The 18,698-nt window shown below is 41.4% G+C and overlaps 1 non-coding gene across 1 annotated transcript; it reads left to right on the top strand.

Annotated features, from left to right (window-relative positions):
• The first annotated feature begins 18,377 nt into the window (after positions 1-18,377).
• LOC112713611 (small nucleolar RNA R71) lies at positions 18,378-18,485 on the top strand. Its single transcript, XR_003158582.1, has one exon. It is a non-coding gene; the product is annotated as a small nucleolar RNA R71 (small nucleolar RNA).
• Positions 18,486-18,698: the final 213 nt, after the last annotated feature.

Below are 18,698 nucleotides of genomic sequence, written 5' to 3'. Positions count from 1 at the left end.
AAGCTAAATTTAATTGAATTTTAATTGATTTATAAGCCTTGTGAATTTAGTGATACTTTGAGTAGTTGTTTTGGTTGATTGTAGGTGAAGAAAAGAAGAAAAGAGAAAGCGTGGCCTAAGAAAGCGTGGCCAAAGGAGAAAAAGTGTGGCCAAAGGAGAAAAAGGCGTGGCTTATGAAGGAGGGAAGCAAGCATTGCCCTCCACAAGGGCACACTGCCCTCTAGGAGGGCAACATAAGGGAACAAAGCTTGAAAGGCAACTCTGCCCTGCCCACTACAAGGGCAGAGCACAAATCTGTGCCTTGGAATCAAGAAGATTAAAACATTGCCCTGCCCTCCTCAAGGGCAGTATCAGGCCTTCATGGAAAATAAATCAAAGGAAAATGCCTACCAATGCTTGCCACAAGAGTTGAACACGGGATAATGAGGAAGCAAGGAACTAGGCTTCATTATGGTGCCAAGAAAGCCAAGGAAAATGAGTAGCGTGTGTATCTGCCATGTCTCGAACGCGGGACTTCAGTTTGGAAACACTGCCCTGCCCTTCGCGAGGGCAGGGCAGCATTTTGTTGTGGCACGGCCAGCGCACCAATCTGGCGCACCAAAGTATCTTTCGGCAGCACCAGCAGCGCACCAAGGCACCAATCTGGCGCACCAAACTTTTCTGCCCTGCCCTCCGCGAGGGCAGGGCAGCATCCTGCGCACCAAGCTCGCACGCCACGCCCGCACCATGGCTGCACGCACCAAATCCTGCCCTGCCCTCCACAAGGGCAGGGCAGCCTCCTGGAAGCAATCTTTCATGGGCCAAAAATTGAATTAAAAATCCAATTTAATTCATTTCTTCACCAAATCAAAAGCCCATCCAAATCCTAAGATCCAAGAATGGAAAGTGTATAAATAGGAGCTAGTTTGATGTAATTAGGGACTCTTTCCTTTACTTTGGCACTTTGAATTTTCTTTTGAACCTTTACTTTTATGTTGAGCTTTTGAACTTTCTCTTAGGGACTTCACTGAGATTTCAGAGAATTGGGGAGGAGAATTGATCTCTCTTCTTCCTCGTTCTTGCTTGGGCATTTTTACTTTTCTTGTTTTGAGTTTTGGGTGTGAAGAATTGAGGAAATTCTGTTTCAATCTCCATTCAAAATCTCTTTAATTCTTTTCTGCACAATTGAGTTGAATTTCAATTTCCTTTACTGCTTCTTCTTCAATTTCTTGTTAATTGCTTTGTGGACTTGGATCTGGGAAGGCAATTGAGATCTAGACTTAGCTATCTAGTCTCTTGAGTCCTGAGATCCCATTTTCTTTTTTTGGTTCTTCTGGGAACCCTGCTGCACTTTAATTTCATTTTCTGTTTGAATTTTAGTTTATTCCAATTCATCCTCTACTTTATAAATTGCTGCAATTTACTTTCTCTTGCTGGAATTCTGAATTCCCAATCCTTAATTCCCCTTCTATATTCAAGCAATTTACATTTCTTGCACTTTAAGATTCAGTCATTTACTTTCTTGTTCTGTAAGATTCAGCAAGTTTACTTTCCTGCTCTTTAATTTACTGCAATTTTCCCCTCTCCCTTTACATTCCAAGCAATTTAGTTTCTGTTAATGTTAAACCACTCAACCAATATTTGATTCACTTGACTAAATCAACCACTAAACTAAAATTGCTCAATCCTTCAATCCCTGTGGGATCGACCTCACTCCTGTGAGTTTTTATTACTTGATGCGACCCGGTACACTTGCCGGTGAGTTTTGTGTCGGATCGTTTTCCGCACATCAAGTTTTTGGCGCTGTTGCCGGGGATTGAAATAGATTGACAATGATTAAGTGAAGTGGAGATCTAGATCAAGCACTTTTTCTTTTCTGTTGTTTTATTTTTAACTAACACACTAACTGTTTGAGAAATTGCCTCTATCAATTCACTAACAGTTTATTTTAACTAACTTCACTTAATTCTCAAGCGTGCTGCCGTTTGTTCCTCCTGTTTGTTCGCATACCATAGGAAATCAAGTTTCTATAAACAAGGAGTATCATGACATGAAGCCACCACTCATTACACTCATTAAGAACAATTGTTCTTATGACGGAAATCCATTGGAAGATCCTCAACAGCACATATCTACTTTTCTGAGAACTTGTAATGCAGTCAAAACCGATGGTCCAGATCATGACACTTACAAGATCCTGTTATTCCCTTTTTCATTAAAGGGTGAAGCTGCACAATGGTTTGAAACTTTTTCCCAAGGAAGTATCACTAGTTGGGATGATTTGGTCACCAAATTTCTGGCCAAATTCACCTCATCCAGACAGATCATCCAGCTGAAAGAGGAGGAACATCTATTCACACAAGGGGACGAAGAACCACTCTTCAAGGCCTGGGAAAGATACAAGAAAGCGACTGATAAAGTGGGCTTCCGACCTTTTTATGAAGGACTAACCCCAGAAACAAGAAAAGCAGTGGACTACTTCTCAGATGGCCTACTCAAAGCAACAACAACTGCCCAGGGAATTGCAGATTTCAATGACAAAGGAGTCAACAACCAAAACTCATTTGAGAAACAAAAAATCGCAACCTCAGAAAAAGAAGCGATGAATACTGAAGGGGTGAATGCGTTCAAGGACCTAAACAAACAAATGCACCATCAAACACAGCAAAACATGGAGCTGAGAGATAGAAAAGTTGATTGTCTGCAGTCTGCTGCAGTAAATGCCAAATTTCCACCATGGAGACCCCATTCCTATCTGAGAATGAGGGAGTCTCAACATCAAGAACAAGGAAGTTTCAACCAGGGAAACTCCATGATCACAAACAATCAACATCACTCACCCACTAATACCACTCAAAGCCAATACTCACAACATCGACACTCCCAAACTCATCCCAACTGGAGAAGGAACGAGTACCAAAATCACAACACAAGGGACTTCAACTATAACAACCCCAGCTTCACAAACCAACAAAAACACCATTATAATAACAACAACCACTACATGCCACCACAACACCCAATCTTTCAACCTTTAACATCCCACAACCAACCAATCTCACAAGACTCTCAGAGGATCACTAACTTAGAGATCTTAATGGAGAGAATGATGAAACACCAAGAGGAGACAACAAAGAACCAAGAGATTTTAATCAGAGGAATTGAGGGACAAATAGCTCAATTGGTGAAGCATTTTACAGAAATGGGTGAGACTGAAGATAAACTAACTAACAATGAAGATGCTGTAAAGAAGGAAGGATGGAAAAAGATCATAGAGGGAAGTAAGAAAACATTGGACAAAGAAACTACCAGCCAAGAAAAACACAACAATGAATTCTTACAAGGGGAGATAGAAGATAGAATTAAAGAAAAGCAGAAAATCCCCATTGGAAGATTTTCACTAGGGGATAGAGTAATGATAAACAGTCAAACCATGAAGGTGTCCCCACAGCTGCCTGATCACTACATTGTGACTAAAATCCTTCCACAGGAATTCATCGAGGTCATCAAAGAGGAAACTGGAAGGAAGTTCACTGTGAAGAAAGACAAGCTAAGGCACTGTGATTTTCAATCTTCATGAGCAGCAAAATGAAGAAATGTCAAGCTAGTGACAATAAAAGAGCGCTTATTGGGAGGCAACCCAACCTGAGGCAGTTTTCTTTTCATAGCTTTTTCAATAAAAATGTTGAATAATTGGTATGTATTGCAAGGAGCTAAGTTTGGTGTTGCACACTAAAACAATTTGAGGGAAGAATGAAAGAATCTAAGTTTGGTGTTCCACCAAAAATATCATTCAAAAACACATTCTCACCTCCTGCATGATGATAGCTCCAAGCAATCAAACACATTATTCAACTGTTTAATTGCTTTCTAGCTCTAATTTCATTGACCTTTAGCAAGGACACAAGGTTTCACATATGGTTAAAATTGTTGCATAAGAGGCAGTGGCAAACAATTAAGTTTGGTGTTCCCACACCAAAATAAATCCAGGAACCACACTCAGTTTATGCATACTGACCATACAATTAAGGGCTCGAGAAGCAAGCAACTTTGAGAATTATGCAGGACATGAGTCAACAATTGAAGATATTATGCATCTTAACTCAAAGAAAACACAACAGAAGGAAGAATCAAAGGGCTGCAACTTCAAAGGTTGTATCTAAACTTAATCCTTGCTGCTGTTTAGTGTTTTGAATCTGGAAACCATTGTTTGTCTTGCTAAAGTGTTTATCTAGTTGCAAGTGAAATTGTTTGTTAAAAATGCTACATCTGCATAATGCTTGTTATCCATCACTTAGCTAAATTTTGTTTTGTTTCCCATAAGCTTGAATAAAAGAGAATTGTTAGAATTGAAAAGTGAAATATCCAATGTTGCATAAGTAAGAATGGAAGTTAATGGTGGTATATGTGTTTGATTAAATGCATAACTCATGAAATAATTGTTGCATAACATCATTTTCATTAAAGTGTAAGTTAGCTTGCTGTTATAAAGATTCTTATCAAATAAAGAAAAAGCCCTTGAGGACAAAAACAGAAAGAAAAGGAAGAAGAAAAAGCCAAAATGGCAAGAAAAACAAAGAATAAAGGTTGGACACCAATAGCTTGGACCCTAGGACATATGCCTGTGGTGTTCTTGTACTAAGATATGCTTGGATGAGTAAATTCTAAGGGGTATTTTAAAACCCGGTCACTTAGATCAACTGATTTGGGATGGCCAATTGAAAGTCCACAATAAAGAGCAACTTAGATACAGAACATTTAGTTATCCAAAGAGATGCTGGGCATCAATGATCCTAGGAAGAAATAGTGAGCCATGTGTCTGTGGTGAAAAGATGTTGAGTAAAAGAAAAATAAAGCCAAAGGCTATTACTGCAACATTAGACACCAAACCTCAAAAAAAAATAAAATAATAAGCTTGTTAAGCATTATAAGCCAAGAAAAGTTAGCAAGGGATTAATTAAAAAGTGAGTCTTATAACAGCAAGTTTAGCAAGCCTTTGAGGAAAGATGTATATTATGTAACAACAACAATAACTGAGTTATCATTGTCTGCATAAAGACTCCATAAATCAAGTCTGCTATATGCCTAATAAAGATATGTGTTCTTTTCTTATTCATTTCAATTGCTCTTAATTTTGATGCTTGCTTAGGAACAAGCAAGATTTAAGTTTGGTGTTGTGATGACAAGTCATCATATACCCATTTTTCAAGCTAATTTCACTTGTTTTATTAGTCTTTATGCATTTTCTTGCATCCTAAGTAAGTGATTTGGAGTGAAAATGCATAATTTCTTTAGATCAAGCAACTACCATGAATTTGATGCTAACTCATGAGGTTTAAGCTAAATTTAATTGAATTTTAATTGATTTATAAGCCTTGTGAATTTAGTGATACTTTGAGTAGTTGTTTTGGTTGATTGTAGGTGAAGAAAAGAAGAAAAGAGAAAGCGTGGCCTAAGAAAGCGTGGCCAAAGGAGAAAAAGTGTGGCCAAAGGAGAAAAAGGCGTGGCTTATGAAGGAGGGAAGCAAGCATTGCCCTCCACAAGGGCACACTGCCCTCTAGGAGGGCAACATAAGGGAACAAAGCTTGAAAGGCAACTCTGCCCTGCCCACTACAAGGGCAGAGCACAAATCTGTGCCTTGGAATCAAGAAGATCAAAACATTGCCCTGCCCTCCTTAAGGGCAGTATCGGGCCTTCATGGAAAATAAATCAAAGGAAAATGCCTACCAATGCTTGCCACAAGAGTTGAACACGGGACAATGAGGAAGCAAGGAACTAGGCTTCATTATGGTGCCAAGAAAGCCAAGGAAAATGAGTAGCGTGTGTATCTGCCATGTCTCGAACGCGGGACTTCAGTTTGGAAACACTGCCCTGCCCTTCGCGAGGGCAGGGCAGCATTTTGTTGTGGCACGGCCAACGCACCAATCTGGCGCACCAAAGTATCTTTCGGCAGCACCAGCAGCACACCAAGGCACCAATCTGGCGCACCAAACTTTTCTGCCCTGCCCTCCGCGAGGGCAGGGCAGCATCCTGCGCACCAAGCTCGCATGCCACGCCCGCACCATGGCTGCACGCACCAAATCCTGCCCTGCCCTCCACAAGGGCAGGGCAGCCTCCTGGAAGCAATCTTTCATGGGCCAAAAATTGAATTAAAAATCCAATTTAATTCATTTCTTCACCAAATCAAAAGCCCATCCAAATCCTAAGATCCAAGAATGGAAAGTGTATAAATAGGAGCTAGTTTGATGTAATTAGGGACTCTTTCCTTTACTTTGGCACTTTGAATTTTCTTTTGAACCTTTACTTTTATGTTGAGCTTTTGAACTTTCTCTTAGGGACTTCACTGAGATTTCAGAGAATTGGGGAGGAGAATTGATCTCTCTTCTTCCTCGTTCTTGCTTAGGCATTTTTACTTTTCTTGTTTTGAGTTTTGGGTGTGAAGAATTGAGGAAATTCTGTCTCAATCTCCATTCAAAATCTCTTTAATTCTTTTCTGCACAATTGAGTTTAATTTCAATTTCCTTTACTGCTTCTTCTTCAATTTCTTGTTAATTGCTTTGTGGACTTGGATCTAGGAAGGCAATTGAGATCTAGACTTAGCTATCTAGTCTCTTGAGTCCTGAGATCCCATTTTCTTTTTTTGGTTCTTCTGGGAACCTTGCTGCACTTTAATTTCATTTTCTGTTTGAATTTTAGTTTATTCCAATTCATCCTCTACTTTATAAATTGCTGCAATTTACTTTCTCTTGCTGGAATTCTGAATTCCCAATCCTTAATTCCCCTTCTATATTCAAGCAATTTACATTTCTTGCACTTTAAGTTACTGCAATTTACATTTCTTGCACTTTAAGTTTCAGTCATTTACTTTCTTATTCTGTAAGATTCAGCAAGTTTACTTTCCTGCTCTTTAATTTACTGCAATTTTCCCCTCTCCCTTTACATTCCAAGCAATTTAGTTTCTGTTAATGTTAAACCACTCAACCAATATTTGATTCGCTTGACTAAATCAACCACTAAACTAAAATTGCTCAATCCTTCAATCCCTGTGGGATCGACCTCACTCCCGTGAGTTTTTATTACTTGATGCGACCCGGTACACTTGCCGGTGAGTTTTGTGTCGGATCGTTTTTCGCACATCACCGATCTCACCCCTTTTAGCCTGGATAATGTTGTCAGGGATGGCAGGATTGTCCCTAATGACGATGGTGATGATGATGATGATCCTCCTCCTGTGTCCTTTGCCAAAGTGTCGACCTCTTCTGTTCCTCCGGTTGCACCTGATTCGGATTGCCTAGGTTCTGAACCGGGAGGATGGAACTAAAGATACCGTGCATATTCAGACTCGTCCTCCTTCTCCTTGTCCTGATGATGCCAAGAAGGCTCCTGATGCTTGCTGATCTCTTTCTAGATATTTATGTAGTTAGCCCGGCTTGTGGGCTTTTTAAAACTTTGTTTGTTTAATTGCTGATATTTCCTAGTTTGCTTGTTTAGCAACTTTTAATTTGAAAAACAAAAGGTAGCTCGCTATCCCTTCATGGTAGGTTTTGGTGGCCTTCCGGGGCCTTATAACTTTGTGGAGTAATAGAGGTAGTTTTTTTGACTTGGCATCTTTTCAGTTTTCTACTGTTTGAAATCTTGCATCTCGACCTCCTCGAATTGCTTTGTTTTATTGTTTGTAGCTTGGATCCTTTGAGTTTGTGACTTATGGGTCCAACTTGTTTCCTGGTGGTTCTTTTGCGCTGGTCCCTCTTTAAGTTATTTCTGTAATCCTCTTTCTTGGACCTTTGTCAGGTCTCTTTCGGGGATTACTTTTATAACTTTATTTGTAGTAGGAGTCCGACTTGGTTATGTCGGTCTTCTTTAAGTTATTTTAGTAGTCCTCTTTCTTGGATCTTTGTCAGATCTCTTTCTGGGACTACTTGTATAACCTTTTAGTGATAGGAGTTCGACTTGGTTATGTCAGTCTCCTTTAAGTTATTTTTTGTAGTCCTCTTTCTTGGATCTTTGTCAGATCTCTTTCAGGGACTACTTGTATAACTTTTTAGTGATAGGTGTCCGACTTGGTTATGTCGGTCTCCTTTAAGTTATTTTTTGTAGTTCTCTTTCTTGGATCTTTGTCAGATCTCTTTCAGGGACTACTTTTATAACTTTTTGTTTTGGGCTGACTTTGTTATGTCAGGCCCTTATAAGTTAAAGCAATCATCTTTAATAGGGTTGGCCAGACCTCTTTCCAGGGTTTACTTATAACTTGGGTTGACTTGGTTCGTTCGACCAGTCCTTAAGTTATTATTTTAGCGATCCGTAAGACCTCGTCAGGTTCTTTTTTAGATCACTTTCGATAACTTCTTACATTATTATGTGTTCATCTTTGCCGATTTGTAGAAAGTGGTTGGCATCTTTAGATCGTCCTTTGGGTGAATCGCGTTTTCACCTTTATCAGATTATTTATCTTTATCGTGGTCGCGCAGTGAAATTATTTTTCACTTTCTGCCGACCTGTCGCTTTATAATCGGACGATGAATACTTCAGATTTATTAGAATATCTAAATAGATTTTATTCAAAGAAAAAATGCAAATATATACATGTGGGACTTTTCTTATCCCTTTAAGTCGGGCATGACCTAGATCTCAATATGGTGCCTCATTAAAAAACCTTTTCAGGAAAAAGAGCACATCCACTAGTGAGATCCGTTGCCTTTTCTAGCTGTAGTACCTTCTTAGGTTGCAGGCGTGCCATGATCTGGGAAGCTCTCGTCCATCGAGTTCGGACAGTCGGTAGTAGCCCTTCCCAAGTACTTCTATGACTCGGTAGGGTCCTTTCCAGTTTGCTGCCAGCTTCCCTTCTCCAGGCCGAGTTGTTCCAATGTCGTTTCGGATTAAGATGAGATCGTTCTCAGCGAAACTTCTTGGTACTACCCTTTGATTATATCTGGAAGCCATTCGACGTTTTAGAGCTTCTTCTCTAATCCGAGCTCTTTCCTGGATTTCAGGCAGTAAGTCGAGTTCTTCCCTCTGAAGTTGGGAGTTTGCTCCCTCATTATAATGGACTACTCTATGCGATCCTTCTTCAATTTCTACCGGAATCATTGCCTCCATTCTGTATGCTAATCGAAAAGGGGATTCCTTTGTGGTCGAATGTGGCGTCGTTCGATATGCCCATAGAACCTGTGGAAGCTCCTCTGCCCAGGCTCCCTTTGCATCTTGCAGTCTTCGTTTTAACCCTGCCAATATGACTTTGTTGGCGGCTTCGGCCTGTCCATTGGCTTGTGGATGTTCGACAGAGGTGTACTGGTGCTTTATATTCAAGTCAGCTGCTAATTTTCTGAAGCCTGCATCTGTGAATTGGGTGCCATTGTCTGTGGTTATAGAATATGGAACCCCGAACCTTGTGACAATGTTTCTATATAAGAATTTCCGGCTTCTCTGAGCGGTGGCGTTGGCTAGGGGCTCTACCTCGATCCACTTTGTAAAGTAATCTACTCCTACTATGAGGAATTTAACTTGTCCTGATCCCTGTGGGAAGGGGCCGAGAAGATCGAGTCCCCATTTTGCAAAGGGCCAAGGCGAGGTCACGCTAATGAGCTCTTCTGGCAGGGCAATGTGAAAGTTGGCATGTTTCTGACATGGTGGACATGTCTTTACAAATTCTGTAGCTTCTTTCTGTAGAGTTGGCCAATAAAATCCTGCCCGGAGTACTTTTTTGGTGAGAGCTCGTGCTCCGAGATGATTGCCATAAATACCGCCGTGTATTTCTTCTAGCACTTCCCTTGTGTTGGAGGTTGGCACGCATTTTAGTAAAGGTGTTGAGATTCCTCTTTTGTACAGGATGTTGTTTATGATGGTGTAGTACTGTGCCTCCCTTTTTAACCTCTTTGCCTCCTTTTCTGCTGTGGGGAGCGTTCCTGTTTTGAGGTAGTTGATTATGGGGGTCATCCATCCTTGGTGCTGGCTTGTTATAGTCAGGACTTTTTCTTCTTCTGAGATTGACGGGTTTTGTAACATTTCCTGGATGAGGCTCCTATTATTGCCCCCTGGTTTGGTGCTAGCTAGTTTTGAGAGTGCATCAGCTCGGGCATTTTTCTTGCGTGGTATGTGACAGATTTTATACTCCCCAATTTGTCCGAGTTGTTCCTTGGTTTTATCCAAATATTTTTTCATGGTAGGATCTTTGGCTTGGTAGCTCCCTGTTATTTGTGATGTGACTACTTGTGAATCACTGTAAATGTTGAGTTTTTGAGCTCCGACCTCTTTTGCCAGCTTCAAACCAGCTAATAATGCTTCATATTCTGCCTGGTTGTTTGAGACCGGGAACCCAAATTTGAGTGAGAGCTCAACTTGGGTTCCTTGGTCGCTTTCTATTATTACGCCTGCGCCGCTTCCAGATTTATTTGAAGAACCATCCACGTAAAGATTCCATTCTGTGGGGGTTTCTAGGGCATCTGTGAATTCTGCGATAAAGTCGGCCAGATACTATGATTTGATGGCCGTCCAAGCTTCATATTGGAGGTCAAACTCTGACAACTCGACTGCCCATTATAGAATTCTGCCTGCCAGATCTGTTTTCTGCAATATTCCTTTTATGGGCTGGTTAGTTCGAACCTTAATGGTGTGAGCCTGGAAGCACGGGCGGAGTCGTCGAGATGTTAGAATGAGGGTATAGGCAAATTTTTCTATTTTCTAGTAGTTCAGCTCGGATCCCTGTAGCGCTTTGCTAATGAAGTAGACGAGTTGTTGCCCATGTTCATCTTCTCTGACTAGTGCTGAGGCTATTGCCCGACTCCCTACTGCGAGATATAATATGAGCGGTTCTCCTTCTCGTGGTCGAGATAGGATAGGTGGCCGTCCTAAGAATTCCTTGAAGTTTTGGAAGGCTTGCTCACATTCTGTCGTCCATTCGAACTGTTTTCCCTTTCTTAAAGTAGCATAGAAGGGGAGAGATCTTATTGCAGCTCCTGCTAAGAATCGGGATAGGGCGGCCAACCTCCCATTGAGTTGTTGTACTTCTTTGAGACAGGTTGGGCTCTTCATGTTGAGTATGGCTTGGCATTTGTCTGGATTTGCTTCAGTTCCCCTTTGTGTGAGCATGAAGCCTAAGAATTTGCCTGCTTCTACTGCGAAGGTGCATTTTGCAGGATTGAGCCGCATGTTGTGCTTCCTTATAGTGTAAAACACTTGAGTTAGGTCGGATAATAATGTATCTTTGTTTTGTGTTTTTATCAACATGTCGTCCACATAAACTTCCATGATTTTTCCGATGTGATCTAAGAAGACTTTATTCATTAGCCTTTGATAAGTAGCTCCTGCATTCTTAAGACCGAAAGGCATTACGATGTAGTAGTAGTTTGCTTTCGGTGTTAGGAACGAGGTCTTTTCTTGATCTGGTGGATACATGGGGATTTGATTGTATCCTGAGTATGCATCCATAAACAAGAGATATTTGTATCTGGAGGAAGCATCTACTAAAGCGTCAATACTTGGGAGTGGGTATGGATCTTTTGGACAAGCCTTATTGAGATCGGTGTAATCGGTGCACATTCACCACTTCCCATTTGATTTTTTCACCAAGACAACGTTGGCTAGCCATAGCGGGTATTTGACTTCTCTTATGAATCCGGCTTCCAGTAGTGCCTGTACTTGCTTGTCCACAGCTTGGGATCGCTCTGGCCCAAGTTTTCTTCGTCTCTGTTGCACCGGTCGAGATCCTGGATAAACTGCCAACTTATGACACATTAGCTTAGGGTCTATGCCTAGCATGTCTGCAGCTTTCCATGCAAAGAGATCGGTGTTATCTCGCAAGAATTGTATTAGTAATTCTTTTAAATCTCCTTTTAGGATTGTGCCAATATTGGTTGTTTTTTCCGAGGTATCCCCGATCTGAATCTTTTCTATCTCGCCTTCTGGCTGGGGACGAAGTTCTTCTCGTCGGTGAACTCCGCCCAGCTCGATTGTATGGAACTCTTCTCCTTTGCCTCTGAGGTTTAGGATTTCGTTATAACAGTAACATGCCATCTTTTGGTCTGCTTTTATCGTGGCTATCCCTTTTGGGGTTGGGAACTTCATACATAGGTGTGGGGTGGTGCACGAAATTGTGATCAACACTTTTCACAACTCAATTAATCCCCGGTGATGAACCCAAAAACTTGGTGTTCAATACCATGGCATAAACACAACTTCGCACAACTAACCAGCAAGTGTACTGGGTCGTCCAAGTAATAAACCTTACGCGAGTAAGGGTCGATCCCACAGAGATTGTTGGTATGAAGCAAGCTATGGTCACCTTGTAAATCTTAGTCAGGCAAACTCAAATGGGTATGGGTGATATACGAATAAAACATAAAGATAAAGATAGAGATACTTATGTAATTCATTGGTAGGAATTTCAGATAAGCGTATGAAGATGCTTGGTCCCTTCCGTCTCTCTGCTTTCCTACTGTCTTCATCCAATCCTTCTTACTCCTTTCCATGGCAAGCTTATGCAAGGGCTTCATCGTTGTCAGTGGCTACCTCCCATCCTCTCAGTGAAAATGTTCAACGCACCCTGTCACGGCACGGCTATCCATCTGTCGGTTCTCAATCAGGCCGGAATAGAATCCAGTGATTCTTTTGCGTCTATCACTAACGCCCCGCCCTCAGGAGTTTGAAGCTCGTCACAGTCATTCAATCATTGAATCCTACTCAGAATACCACAGACAAGGTTTAGACCTTCCGGATTCTCTTGAATGCCGCCATCAGTTCTAGCCTATACCACGAAGACTCTGATCTCACGGAATGGCTGGCTCGGTTGTCAGGTGAGCGCTTGGTTGTCAGGCGATCAACCATGCATCGTGTATCAGGAATCCAAGAGATATCCACCCAATCTAAGGTAGAACGGAGGTGGTTGTCAGGCACACGTTCATAGGTGAGAATGATGATGAGTGTCATGGATCATCACATTCATCAAGTTGAAGAACAAGTGATATCTTAGAACAAGAACAAGCGGAATTGAATAGAAGAACAATAGTAATTGCATTAATACTCGAGGTACAGCAGAGCTCCACACCTTAATCTATGGTGTGTAGAAACTCCACCGTTGAAAATACATAAGAACAAGGTCTAGGCATGGCCGAATGGCCAGCCTCCCAATGATCAAAAGATCTAAAGATCAAAAAGATTCCAAAGATCAGAAGATGAAAATACAATAGTAAAAGGTCCTATATATAGAGAACTAGTAGCCTAGGGTGTACAGAGATGAGTAAATGACATAAAAATCCACTTCCGGGCCCACTTGGTGTGTGCTTGGGCTGAGCATTGAAGCATTTTTGTATAGAGATTCTTCTTGGAGTTAAACGCCAGCTTTTGTGCCAGTTTGGGCGTTTAACTCCCACTTTGGTGCCAGTTCCGGCATTTAACGCTGGGAATTCTGAGGGTGACTTTGAACGCCGGTTTGGGCCATCAAATCTTGGGAAAAGTATGGACTATTATATATTGCTGAAAAGCCCAGGACGTCTACTTTCCAACGCCGTTGAGAGCGCGCCAATTGGGCTTCTGTAGCTCCAGAAAATCCACTTTGAGTGCAGGGAGGTCAGAATCCAACAGCATCTACAGTCCTTTTTAGTCTCTGAATCAGATTTTTGCTCAGGTCCCTCAATTTCAGCCAGAAAATGCCTGAAATCACAGAAAAACACACAAACTCATAGTAAAGTCCAGAAAAGTGAATTTTAACTAAAAACTAATAAAAATATACTAAAAACTAACTCGATCATGCTAAAAACATACTAAAAACAATGCCAAAAAGCGTACAAATTATCCGCTCATCACAACACCAAACTTAAATTGTTGCTTGTCCCCTAGCAACTGAAAATCAAATAAGATAAAAAGAATAGAATATACAATGAATTCCAAAAATATCTATGAAGATCAGTATTAATTAGATGAGCGGGGCTTTTAGCTTTTTGCCTCTAAATAGTTTTGGCATCTCACTCTATCCTTTGAAATTCAGAATGGTTGGCTTCTTTAGGAACTTAGAATCCAGATAGTGTCATTGATTCTCCTAGTTAAGTATGATGATTCTTGAACACAGCTACTTATTGAGTCTTGGCCGTGGCCCAAAGCACTCTGTCTTCCAGTATTACCACCGGATACATACATGCCACAGATACATAATTGGGTGAACCTTTTTAGATTGTGACTCAGCTTTGCTAGAGTCCCCAACTAGAGGTGTCCATGGTTCTTAAGCACACTCTTTTTGCCTTGGATCACAACTTTATTTCCTTCTTTTTCTTTCTTTTTCTCTTTCTTTTTCTTTCTCTTTTTTTCGAAATTTTTTTTTTGTATTCACTGCTTTTTTTTGCTTCAAGAATCATTTTTATGATTTTTCAGATCCTCAGTAACATGTCTCCTTTTTCATCATTCTTTCAAGAGCCAACATTCCTGAACCACAAATTCAAAAGACATATGCACTGTTCAAGCATACATTCAGAAAACAAAAGTATTGCCACCACATCAAAATAATTAAACTGTTATAAAATTTAAAATTCATGCAATTCTTCTCTTTTTCAACTAAGAACATTTTTCATTTAAGAGAGGTGATGGATTCATAGGACATTCATAACTTTAAGGCATAGACACTAAGACACTAATGATCACAAGACACAAACATAGATAAACATAAGCATAATTTTCGAAAAACAGAAAAATAAAGAACAAGGAAATTAAAGAACGGGTCCACCTTAGTGATGGCGGCTTGTTCTTCCTCTTGAAGATCCTATGGAGTGCTTGAGCTCCTCAATGTCTCTTCCTTGTCTTTGTTGCTCCTCTCTCATGATTCTTTGATCTTCTCTAATTTCATGGAGGAGAATGGAATGTTCTTGGTGCTCCACCCTTAGTTGTCCCATGTTGGAACTCAATTCTCCTAGGGAGGTGTTTAGTTGCTCCCAATAGTTTTGTGGAGGAAAGTGCATCCCTTGAGGCATCTCAGGGATTTGATGATGAGAGGGATCTCTTGTTTGCTCCATCCTCTTCTTAGTAATGGGCTTGTCCTCATCAATGGAGATGTCTCCCTCTATGTCAACTCCAACTGAATAACAGAGGTGACAAATAAGATGAGGAAAGGCTAACCTTGCCAAGGTAGAGGACTTGTCCGCCACCTTATAAAGTTCTTGGGATATAACCTCATGAACTTCTATTTTTTCTCCAATCATGATGCTATGAATCATGATAGCCCGGTCTACAGTAACTTCAGACCGGTTGCTAGTGGGAATGATTGAGCGTTGGATAAACTCCAACCATCCCCTAGCCACGGGCTTGAGGTCATGCCTTCTCAATTGAACCGGCTTCCCTCTTGAATCTCTCTTCCATTGGGCGCCCTCTTCACAAATGTCTATGAGGACTTGGTCCAACCTTTGATCAAAGTTGACCCTTCTAGTGTAAGGGTGTTCATCTCCTTGCATCATGGGCAAGTTGAATGCCAACCTTACATTTTCCGGACTAAAATCCAAGTATTTCCCCCGAACCATTGTAAGCCAATTCTTTGGATCCGGGTTCACACTTTGATCATGGTTCTTGGTGATCCATGCATTGGCATAGAACTCTTGAACCATTAAGATTCTGACTTGTTGAATGGGGTTGGTAGGAACTTCCCAACCTCTCCTTCGGATCTCATGTCGGATCTCCAGATATTCACTCTTTTTGAGTGAAAAAGGGACCTCGGGGATCACCTTCTTCAAGGCCACAACTTCATAGAAGTGGTCTTGATGCACCCTTGAGATGAATCTCTCCATCTCCCATGACTCGGAGGTGAAAGCTTTTGCCTTCCCTTTCCTCTTTCTAGAGGTTTCTCCGGCCTTGGATGCCATAAATGGTTATGGAAAAACAAAAAGCAATGCTTTTACCACACCAAACTTAAAAGGTTTGCTCGTCCTCGAGCAAAAGAAGAAAGAAGAGAGTAGAAGAAGAAATGAAGGAGATGGAGGGGGCTTTGTGGTTCGGCCAAAAGGAGAAGAAGTAGTGTTTAGGTTGTGTGAAAATGAAGGAGTGAAGATGGGTTTATATAGGAGTGGGGGGAGGGTACGGTTCGGTCATGTATGGGTGGGATTGGTAGGGAAAGTGGTTTAAATTTGAATGGTGGGGTAGGTGGGGTTTTATGAAGGATGGATGTGAGTGGTGAAGAGAAAGATGGGATTTGATAGGGGAAGGGTTTTTGGGAAAGAGGTGTTGAGGTGATTGGTGAATGGGTGAAGAAGAGAGAGAGTGGTGGGGTAGGTAGGGATCCTGTGGGCTCCACAGATCCTGAGGTGTCAAGGAAAAGTCATCCCTGCACCAAGTGGCGAGCAAAATTGCTCTTTGTGCCATTTCTGGCGTTAAACGCCGGGCTGGTGCCCCTTTCTGGCGTTTAACACCGAGTTCTTGCCCTTTTTTGGCGTTTAACGCCAGTCTGGTGCCCCTTTCTGGCGTTAAACGCCCAGAATGGTGCCAGACTGGGCGTTAAACGCCCAACTGCTAGCCATACTGGCGTTTAAACGCCAGCAGGTTCTTCCTCCAGGGTGTGCTGTTTTTCTTTCTGTTTTTCATTCTATTTTTGCTTTTTCCATTTATTTTGTGACTTCTCATGATCATCAACCTACAGAAAACATAAAATAACAAAGGAAAAATAGATAAAATATAACATTGGGTTGCCTCCCAACAAGCGCTTCTTTAATGTCAGTAGCTTGACAGAGGGCTCTCATGGAGCCTCACAGATGCTCAGAGCAATGTTGAAACCTCCCAACACCAAACTTAGAGTTTGAATGTGGGGGTTCAACACCAAACTTAGAAGTTGGTTGTGGCCTCCCAACACCAAACTTAGAGTTTGACTGTGGGGGCTCTGTTTGGCTCTGTTTTGAGAGAAGCTCTTCATGCTTCTTCTCCATGATGACAAAGGGATATCCTTGAGCCTTAAACACCAAGGATTCTTCATTCACTTGAATGATCAATTCTCCTCTATCAACATCAATCACAGCCTTTGCTGTGGCTAGGAAGGGTCTGCCAAGGATGATGGATTCATCCATGCACTTCCCAGTCTCTAGGACTATGAAATCAGCAGGGATGTAATGGTCTTCAACTTTTACCAGAACATCCTCTACAAGTCCATAAGCTTGTTTTCTTGAATTGTCTGCCATCTCTAGTGAGATTTTTGCAGCTTGCACCTCAAAGATCCCTAGCTTCTCCATTACAGAGAGAGGCATGAGGTTTACACTTGACCCTAGGTCACACAAGGCCTTCTTGAAGGTCATGGTGCCTATGGTACAAGGTATTGAAAACTTCCCAGGATCCTGTCTCTTTTGAGGTAATTTCTGCCTAGACAAGTCATCCAGCTCTTTGGTGAGCAAAGGGGGTTCATCTTCCCAAGTCTCATTTCCAAATAACTTGTCATTTAGCTTCATGATTGCTCCAAGGTATTTAGCAACTTGCTCTTCAGTGACATATTCATCCTCTTCAGAGGAAGAATACTCATTAGAGCTCATGAATGGCAGAAGTAAATTTAATGGAATCTCTATGGTCTCATTTTGAGCCTCAGATTCCCATGGTTCCTCATTGGGGAACTCATTGGAGGCCAGTGGACGTCCATTGAGGTCTTCCTCAGTGGCGTTCATTGCCTCTTCCTCCTCTCCACATTCGGCCATGTTGATGGCTTTGCACTCTCCTTTTGGATTTTCTTCTGTATTGCTTGGAAGAGTACTAGGAGAGAGTTCAGTAATTTTCTTACTCAGCTGACCCACTTGTGCCTCCAAATTTCTAATGGAGGACCTTGTTTCAGTCATGAAACTTTGAGTGGTTTTTATTAGATCAGAGACCATGGTTGCTAAGTCAGAGGTGTTCTGCTTAGAACTCTCTGTCTGTTGCTGAGAAGATGATGGAAAAGGTTTGCTATTGCTAAACCTGTTTCTTCCACCATTATTGTTGTTGAAACCTTGTTGAGGTCTCTGTTGATCCTTCCATGAGAGATTTGGACGATTTCTCCATGAAGGATTATAGGTGTTTCCATAGGGTTCTCCCATGTAATTCACCTCTTCCATTGAAGGGTTCTCAGGATCATAAGCTTCTTCTTTAGATGAAGCCTCCTTAGTACTGCTTGGTGCATTTTGCATTCCAGACAGACTTTGAGAAATTAAATTGACTTGCTGAGTCAATATTTTGTTCTAAGCCAGTATGGCATTCAGAGTGTCAATCTCAAGAATTCCTTTCTTCTGATTTGTCCCATTGTTCACAGGATTTCTTTCAGAAGTGTACATGAATTGGTTATTTGCAACCATTTCAATTAGTTCTTGAGCTTCTGTAGGCATCTTTTTCAGATGAAGAGATCCTCCAGCAGAGCTATCCAAAGACATCTTGGACAGTTCAGAGAGACCATCATAGAAAATACCTATGATGCTCCATTCAGAAAGCATATCAGAGGGACACTTTCTGATCAATTGTTTGTATCTTTCCCAAGCTTCATAAAGGGATTCTCCTTCCTTCTGTCTGAAGGTTTGGACTTCCACTCTAAGCTTACTCAATTTTTAAGGTGGAAAGAACTTTGCCAAGAAGGCATTGACTAGCTTTTCCCAAGAGTTCAGGCTTTCTTTAGGTTGTGAGTCCAACCATGTTCTAGCTCTGTCTCTTACAGCAAAAGGGAATAGCATAAGTCTGTAGACCTCAGGGTCAACCCCATTGGTCTTGACAGTGTCACAGATTTGCAAGAATTCAGCTAAAAACTGATGAGG

Source organism: Arachis hypogaea, chromosome 9 (genome assembly GCF_003086295.3).
Source record: "Arachis hypogaea cultivar Tifrunner chromosome 9, arahy.Tifrunner.gnm2.J5K5, whole genome shotgun sequence".
In the NCBI taxonomy this organism is placed as follows: domain Eukaryota; kingdom Viridiplantae; phylum Streptophyta; class Magnoliopsida; order Fabales; family Fabaceae; genus Arachis; species Arachis hypogaea.
This window is presented reverse-complemented; position numbering and strand designations above follow the sequence as displayed.